This window comes from Triticum urartu, chromosome 5A, assembly GCF_056163025.1.
Source record: "Triticum urartu cultivar PI428250 chromosome 5A, HENAU_Tu73, whole genome shotgun sequence".
NCBI classification, from domain to species: domain Eukaryota; kingdom Viridiplantae; phylum Streptophyta; class Magnoliopsida; order Poales; family Poaceae; genus Triticum; species Triticum urartu.
This window is the reverse complement of record NC_141877.1, coordinates 387,689,927-387,699,716: the sequence shown is the minus strand read 5'-3', so window position 1 is coordinate 387,699,716 and position 9,790 is coordinate 387,689,927.

The window sequence follows — 9,790 nt, the reverse complement described above, 5'->3', positions numbered from 1 at the left end:
ATGTTAATTATTCATGCTAGAATTGTATTAACCAGAAACATAATACATGTGTGAATACATAGACAAACAGAGTGTCACTAGTATGCCTCTACTTGACTAGCTAGTTAATCAAAGATGGTTATGTTTCCTAAACCATGAACAAAGTGTTGTTATTTGATTAACGAGGTCACATCATTAGTTGAATGATCTGATTGACATGACCCATTCCATTAGCTTAGCACCCGATCGTTTAGTATGTTGCTATTGCTTTCTTCATGACTTATACATGTTCCTATGACTATGAGATTATGCAACTCCCGTTTGCCGAAGGAACACTTTGGGTGCTACCAAACGTCACAACGTAACTGGGTGATTATAAAGGAGCGTTACAGGTGTCTCCAAAGGTACTTGTTGGGTTGGTGTATTTCGAGATTAGGATTTGTCACTCCGATTGTCGGAGAGGTATCTCTGGGCCCTCTCGGTAATGCACATCACATAAGCCTTGCAAGCATTACAACTAATATGTTAGTTGTGAGATGATGTATTATGGAACGAGTAAAGAGACTTGCCGGTAATGAGACTGAACTAGGTATTGGATACCGACGATCAAATCTCGGGCAAGTAACATACCGATGACAAAGGGAACAACGTATGTTGTTATGCGGTCTGACCGATAAAGATCTTCGCAGAATATGTAGGAGCCAATATGGGCATCCAGGTCCCGCTATTGGTTATTGACCGGAGATGTGTCTCAGTCATGTCTGCATTGTTCTCGAACCGTAGGGTCCGCACGCTTAACGTTACGATGACAGTTATTATGAGTTTATGCATTTTGATGTACCGAAGTTAGTTCGGAGTCCCGGATGTGATCACGGACATGACGAGGAGTCTCAAAATGGTTGAGACATAAAGATTGATATATTGGAAGCCTATGTTTGGATATCGGAAGTGTTCCGGGTGAAATCGAGATTTTACCGGAGTACCGGGAGGTTACCGGAACCCCCCGGGAGCTATATGGGCCTTAGTGGGCTTTAGTGGAAAGGAGAAAGGGGCAGCCCAAGGTGGGCCGCACGTCTCCCCCCTCCCCTAGTCCTATTAGGACAAGGAGAGGTGGCCGGCCCCCCTCTCTCTCTTTCCCCCTCGGGGAATCCTATTCCAACTAGGATTGGGGGGATTCCTACTCCCGATAGGAGTAGGACTCCTCCTGCGCCCTCCTCCTGGCCGGCCGCCCCCTCCCCCTTGGATCCTTTATATACGGGGGTAGGGGGGCACCTCTAGACACACAAGTTGATCCTTGAGATCGTTCCTTAGCCGTGTGCGGTGCCCCCTGCCACCATATTCCACCTCGATCATATTGTAGCGGTGCTTAGGCGAAGCCCTGCGACGGTAGAACATCAAGATCGTCACCACGCCGTCGTGCTGACGGAACTCCTCCCCGACGCTTTGCTGGATCGGAGCCCGGGGATCGTCATCGAGCTGTACGTGTGCTAAGAACTCGGAGGTGCCGGAGTAACGGTGCTTGGATCGGTCGGATCGGGAAGACGTACGACTACTTCCTCTACGTTGCGTCAACGCTTCCGCAGTCGGTCTACGTGGGTACGTAGACAACACTCTCCCCTCTCATTGCTATGCATCACCATGATCTTGCGTGTGCGTAGGAAAATTTTCGAAATTACTGCGTTCCCCAACAGTGGTACCAGAGCCTAGGTTTTATGGTTTGATGTTATATGCACGAGTAGAACACAAGTGAGTTGTGGGTGATATAAGTCATAATGCCTACCAGCATGTCATACTTTGGTTCGGCGGTATTGTTGGACGAGACGACCCGGACCAACATTACGCGTACGCTTACGCGAGACCGGTTCTCCCGACGTGCTTTGCACATAGGTGGCTTGCGGGCGACTGTCTCTCCAACTTTAGTTGAACCAAGTGTGGCTACGCCCGGTCCTTGCGAAGGTTAAAACAGAGTCTATTTGACAAACTATCGTTGTGGTTTTGATGCGTAGGTGAGATTGGTTCTTACTTAAGCCCGTAGCAACCACGTAAAACTTGCAATAACAAAGTAGAGGATGTCTAACTTGTTTTTGCAGGGCATGTTGTGATGTGATATGGCCAAGACATGATGCTAAATTTTATTGTATGAGATGATCATGTTTTGTAACCGAGTTATCGGCGACTGGCAGGAGCCATATGGTTGTCGCTTTATTGTATGCAATGCAATCGCGATGTAATGCTTTACTTTATTACTAAGCGGTAGTGATAGTCGTAGAAGCATAAGATTGGCGAGACGACAACGATGCTACGATGGAGATCAAGGTGTTGTGCCGGTGACGATGGTGATCATGACGGTGCTTCGAAGATGGAGATCACAGGCACAAGATGATGATGGCCATATCATATCACTTATATTGATTGCATGTGATGTTTATCTTTTATGCATCTTATCTTGCTTTGATTGCCGGTAGCATTATAAGATGATCTCTCACTAAATTATCAAGAAGTGTTCTCCCTGAGTATGCACCGTTGCGAAAGTTCTTCGTGCTAAAACACCACGTGATCGGGTGTGATAGGCTCTACGTTCAAATACAACGGGTGCAAAACAGTTGCACACGCGGAATACTCAGGTTATACTTGACGAGCCAAGCATATACAGATATGGCCTTGGAACACAGAGACCGAAAGGTCGAGCATGAATCATATAGTAGATATGATCAACATAGTGATGTTCACCAATGAAACTACTCCATCTCACGTGATGATCGGACATGGTTTAGTTGATTTGGATCACGTGATCACTTAGAGGACTAGAGGGATATCTATCTAAGTGGGAGTTCTTAAGTAATATGATTAATTGAACTTAAATTTATCATGAACTTAGTCCCTGATAGTATCTTGCTTGTTTATGTTGATTGTAGATAGATGGCTCGTGCTGTTGTTCCGTTGAATTTTAATGCGTTCCTTGAGAAAGCAAAGTTGAAAGATGATGGTAGCAATTACACGGACTGGGTCCGTAACTTGAGGATTATCCTCATTGCTGCACAGAAGAATTACGTCCTGGAAGCACCGCTGGGTGCCAGGCCTACTGCTGGAGCAACACCAGATGTTATGAACGTCTGGCACAGCAAAGCTGATGACTACTCGATAGTTCAGTGGGCCATGCTTTACGGCTTAGAATCGGGACTTCAACGACGTTTTGAACGTCATGGAGCATATGAGATGTTCCAGGAGTTGAAGTTAATATTTCAAGCAAATGGCCGGATTGAGAGATATGAAGTCTCCAATAAGTTCTATAGCTGCAAGATGGAGGAGAACAGTTCTGTCAGTGAGCATATACTCAAAATGTCTGGGTATAATAATCACTTGATTCAATTGGGAGTTAATCTTCCAGATGATTGCGTCATTGACAGAATTCTCCAATCACTGCCACCAAGCTACAAGAGCTTCGTGATGAACTATAATATGCAAGGGATGAACAAGACTATTCCCGAGCTCTTCGCAATGCTGAAAGCTGCGGAGGTAGAAATCAAGAAGGAGCATCAAGTGTTGATGGTCAATAAGACCACTAGTTTCAAGAAAAAGGGCAAAGGGAAGAAGAAGGGGAACTTCAAGAAGAATGGCAAGCAAGTTGCCGCTCAAGATAAGAAACCCAAGTCTGGACCTAAGCCTAAAACCGAGTGCTTCTACTGCAAGCAGACTGGTCACTGGAAGCGGAACTGCCCCATGTATTTGGCGGATAAGCAGGATGGCAAGGTGAACAAAGGTATATGTGATATACATGTTATTGATGTGTACCTTACCAATGCTCGCAGTAGCACCTGGGTATTTGATACTGGTTCTGTTGCTAATATTTGCAACTCGAAACAGGGACTACGGATTAAGCGAAGATTGGCTAAGGACGAGGTGACGATGCGCGTGGGATACGGTTCCAAAGTCGATGTGATCGCGGTCGGCACGCTACCTCTACATCTACCTTCGGGATTAGTATTAGACCTAAATAATTGTTATTTGGTGCCAGCGTTGAGCATGAACATTATATCTGGATCTTGTTTAATGCGAGACGGTTATTCATTTAAATCAGAGAATAATGGTTGTTCTATTTATATGAGTAATATCTTTTATGGTCATGCACCCTTGAAGAGTGGTCTATTCTTATTGAATCTCGATAGTAGTAATACACATATTCATAATGTTGAAGCCAAAAGATGCAGAGTTGATAATGATAGTGCAACTTATTTGTAGCACTGCCGTTTAGGTCATATCGGTGTAAAGCGCATGAAGAAACTCCATACTGATGGACTTTTGGAACCACTTGATTATGAATCACTTGGTACTTGCGAACCGTGCCTCATGGGCAAGATGACTAAAACACCGTTCTCCGGTACTATGGAGAGAGCAACAGATTTGTTGGAAATCATACATACAGATGTATGTGGTCCGATGAATATTGAGGCTCGTGGCGGATATCGTTATTTTCTCACCTTCACAGATGACTTAAGTAGATATGGGTATATCTACTTAATGAAACACAAGTCTGAAACATTTGAAAATTTCAAAGAATTTCAGAGTGAAGTTGAAAATCATCGTAACAAGAAAATAAAGTTTCTACGATCTGATCGTGGAGGAGAATATTTGAGTTACGAGTTTGGTGTACATTTGAAAAATTGTGGAATAGTTTCGCAACTCACGCCACCCGGAACACCACAGTGTAATGGTGTGTCCGAACATCGTAATCGTACTTTACTAGATATGGTGCGATCTATGATGTCTCTTACTAATTTACCGCTATCATTTTGGGGATATGCTCTAGAGACGGCCACATTCACGTTAAATAGGGCACCATCAAAATCCATTGAGACGACGCCTTATGAACTGTGGTTTGGCAAGAAACCAAAGTTGTCGTTTCTGAAAGTTTGGGGCTGCGATGCTTATGTGAAAAAGCTTCAACCTGATAAGCTCGAACCCAAATCGGAGAAATGTGTCTTCATAGGATATCCAAAGGAAACTATTGGATACACCTTCTATCACAGATCCGAAGGCAAGACTTTTGTTGCTAAATTCGGAAACTTTCTAGAGAAGGAGTTTCTCTCGAAAGAAGTGAGTGGGAGGAAAGTAGAACTTGACGAGGTAACTGTACCTGCTCCCTTACTGGAAAGTAGTACATCACAGAAAACTGTTTCAGTGACACCTACACCAGTTAGTGAGGAAGCTAATGATAATGATCATGAAACTTCAGATCAAGATACCACTGAACCTCGTAGATCAACCAGAGTCAGATCCGCGCCAGAGTGGTACGGTAATCCTGTTCCGGAAGTCATGCTACTAGATCATGATGAACCTACGAACTATGAAGAAGCGATGGTGAGCCCAGATTCCGCAAAATGGCTTGAAGCCATGAAATCTGAGATGGGATCCATGTATGAGAACAAAGTATGGACTTTGGTTGACTTGCCCGATGATCGGCAAGCGATTGAGAATAAATGGATCTTCAAGAATAAGACTGACGCTGACGGTAATGTTACTATCTACAAAGCTCGATTTGTCGCAAAAGGTTTTTGACAAGTTCAAGGGGTTGACTACGATGAGACCTTCTCACCCGTAGCGATGCTTAAGTCTGTCCGAATCATGTTAGCAATTGCCGCATTTTATGATTATGAAATTTGGCAAATGGATGTCAAAACTGCATTCCTGAATGGATTTCTGGAAGAAGAGTTGTATATGATGCAACCAGAAGGTTTTGTCGATTCAAAGGGAGCTAACAAAGTGTGCAAGCTCTAGCGATCCATTTATGGACTGGTGCAAGCCTCTCGGAGTTGGAATAAACGCTTTGATAGTGTGATCAAAGCATTTGGTTTTATACAGACTTTCGGAGAAGCTTGTATTTACAAGAAAGTGAGTGGGAGCTCTGTAGCATTTCTCATATTATATGTGGATGACATATTACTAATTGGAAATGATATAGAATTTCTGGATAGCATAAAGGGATACTTGAATAAGAGCTTTTCAATGAAAGACCTCGGTGAAGCTGCTTACATATTAGGCATAAAGATCTATAGAGATAGATCAAGACGCTTAATTGGACTTTCACAAAGCACATACCTTGACAAGATTTTGAATAAGTTCAAAATGGATCAAGCAAAGAAAGGGTTCTTGCCTATGTTACAAGGTGTGAAGTTGAGTCAGACTCAATGCCCGACCACTGCAGAAGATAGAGAGAAAATGAAAGATGTTCCCTATGCTTCAGCCATAGGCTCTATCATGTATGCAATGCTGTGTACCAGACCTGATGTGTGCCTTGCTATAAGTTTAGCAGGGAGGTACCAAAGTAATCCAGGAGTGGATCACTGGACAGCGGTCAAGAACATCCTGAAATACCTGAAAAGGACTAAGGATATGGTTCTCGTATGTGGAGGTGACAAAGAGCTCATCGTAAAAGGTTACGTTGATGCGAGCTTTGACACTCATCCGGACGATTCTAAATCACAAACCGGATACGTGTTTACATTAAACGGTGGAGCTGTCAGTTGGTGCAGTTCTAAACAAAGCGTCGTAGCGGGATCTACATGTGAAGCGGAGTACATAGCTGCTTCGGAAGCAGCGAACGAAGGAGTCTGGATGAAGGAGTTCATATCCGATCTAGGTGTCATACCTAGTGCATCGGGTCCAATGAAAATCTTTTGTGACAATACTGGTGCAATTGCCTTGGCAAAGGAATCCAGATTTCACAAGAGAACCAAGCACATCAAGAGACGCTTCAATTCCATCCGGGATCTAGTCCAGGTGGGAGACATAGAGATTTGCAAGATACATACGGATCTGAATGTTGCAGATCCGTTGACTAAGCCTCTTCCACGAGCAAAACATGATCAGCACCAAGGCTCCATGGGTGTTAGAATCATTACTGTGTAATCTAGATTATTGACTCTAGTGCAAGTGGGAGACTGAAGGAAATATGCCCTAGAGGCAATAATAAAGTTATTATTTATTTCCTTATATCATGATAAATGTTTATTATTCATGCTAGAATTGTATTAACCAGAAACATAATACATGTGTGAATACATAGACAAACAGAGTGTCACTAGTATGCCTCTACTTGACTAGCTCGTTAATCAAAGATGGTTATGTTTCCTAAACCATGAACAAAGTGTTGTTATTTGATTAATGAGGTCACATCATTAGTTGAATGATCTGATTGACATGACCCATTCCATTAGCTTAGCACCCGATCGTTTAGTATGTTGCTATTGCTTTCTTCATGACTTATACATGTTCCTATGACTATGAGATTATGCAACTCCCGTTTGCCGGAGGAACACTTTGGGTGCTACCAAACGTCACAACGTAACTGGGTGATTATAAAGGAGCATTACAGGTGTCTCCAAAGGTACATGTTGGGTTGGCGTATTTCGAGATTAGGATTTGTCACTCCGATTGTCGGAGAGGTATCTCTGGGCCCTCTCGGTAATGCACATCACATAAGCCTTGCAAGCCTTACAACTAATATGTTAGTTGTGAGATGATGTATTATGGAACGAGTAAAGAGACTTGCCGGTAATGAGACTGAACTAGGTATTGGATACCGACGATCAAATCTCGGGCAAGTAACATACCGATGACAAAGGGAACAACGTATGTTGTTATGCGGTCTGACCGATAAAGATCTTCGCAGAATATGTAGGAGCCAATATGGGCATCCAGGTCCCGCTATTGGTTATTGACCGGAGATGTGTCTCAGTCATGTCTGCATTGTTCTCAAACCGTAGGGTCCGCACGCTTAACGTTACGATGACATTTATTATGAGTTTATGCATTTTGATGTACCGAAGTTAGTTCGGAGTCCCGGATGTGATCACGGACATGACGAGGAGTCTCAAAATGGTCGAGACATAAAGATTGATATATTGGAAGCCTATGTTTGGATATCGGAAGTGTTCCGGGTGAAATCGAGATTTTACCGGAGTACCGGGAGGTTACCGGAACCCCCCGGGAGCTATATGGGCCTTAGTGGGCTTTAGTGGAAAGGAGAAAGGGGCAGCCCAAGGTGGGCCGCGCGCCTCCCCCCTCCCCTAGTCCTATTAGGACAAGGAGAGGTGGTCGGCCCCCCTCTCTCTCTTTCCCCCTCGGGGAATCCTATTCCAACTAGGATTGGGGGGGATTCCTACTCCCGATAGGAGTAGGACTCCTCCTGCGCCCTCCTCCTGGCCGGCCGCCCCCTCCCCCTTGGATCCTTTATATACGGGGGCAGGGGGCACCTCTAGACACACAAGTTGATCCTTGAGATCGTTCCTTAGCCGTGTGCGGTGCCCCCTGCCACCATATTCCACCTCGATCATATTGTAGTGGTGCTTAGGCGAAGCCCTGCGACGGTAGAACATCAAGATCGTCACCACGCCGTCGTGCTGACGGAACTCCTCCCCGATGCTTTGCTGGATCGGAGCCCGGGGATCGTCATCGAGCTGTACGTGTGCTAAGAACTCGGAGGTGCCGGAGTAACGGTGCTTGGATCGGTCGGATCGGGAAGACATACGAGTACTTCCTCTACGTTGCGTCAACGCTTCCGCAGTCGGTCTGCGTGGGTACGTAGACAACACTCTCCCCTCTCGTTGCTATGCATCATCATGATCTTGTGTGTGCGTAGGAAAATTTTCGAAATTACTGCGTTCCCCAACACCAGCCCCAAAAGAACAAATATTTTTCTTGATGGGGTTGCCAGCTCCATAATTAATAGAAGCATCAAATTAGTCATGCAACTTGGGAAGATCAAGAACACACAAACAAGTAATGAACAGAGGCTCGGCTAGGAACAGATGCAGTGTAACACACAAACAGATGCAAGCAGAATAACGCGTCTCATGAAAAACTGAATGATGCCCAGAAGAAATTGAAAGGTGCGGTGCTTATGCTAGGAAAGTGAACGTAGGCGCCGGCCGTTGGATAATAGTACCTGATTCTCGGTGGCGTATGGGTATCGTTGTCATACTTGATAGCTAAGGATCATCGATGGTGCTCGTGTTGCGGTTGAGTTTGGGCCGGCTATCGCCGTCGCTGAAGCGGCTCCGGTGCTACGGTTGCGGCGCCTGTCGACATACAAGAAAGCTCATCTGTGGTAAGTGAACAGTTGCACGATAAAGAGAAAAACCGAAGGAGTACAAATTGAAATTACCTGATGAGGCTGCGGCGTCGGTAGAGCAGGGCCGGTGGAGTTGAATATGGCGTCCGTGGAGCGGGTCCGGTGCAGTGGACGAAGGCTTCAGCGGGTGCGTTGTAAAGTGATGTCGGTGAGGCGGATCTGTTGCGGCGGACGAGGGCTTGTATGAAGGGCCAGTGAAGGGGCGTGCGAGGGAGTCAGTGAAGGGCCTACACTATGGTGGACGAGGGTGCCGGTTAAGCAGATCCGGTGCGGTGGACCATGATGGCGGTCAAGGAGATCTGGAGCGGTGGACAAGCCAGTCGTTGAAGAGCCTCCAGTGAAGTGGTGAGTTGGCAGTTGGGGGTTCCAAGGTGCGGAAGGTAGATCCGGCAGGGTGTGAGGTCCACTGCTGCGGCGAAGGACTAGATTCGGCGGCTTGCCGTGGTTGGGGGGGTCGGGGAGGGGAAGGGGAGGGGCTCTGGGGAAGAATGTTGGGGGCAAAGAGGGGAAAACAATGGAGTTACCAAAGCAGCCCTTTTCTGTTCATGTCGCAGGGGTAAAACAGGAATATCGCAGGGCTAAACTTTCGGGCGCGTGATATTTCGATGTGAGCGGGAAGTTTGAAAGGTTTTGGCGCCTAAAATTATAAGTATTCTGCTCTCGTACGGCCGACTATGATAT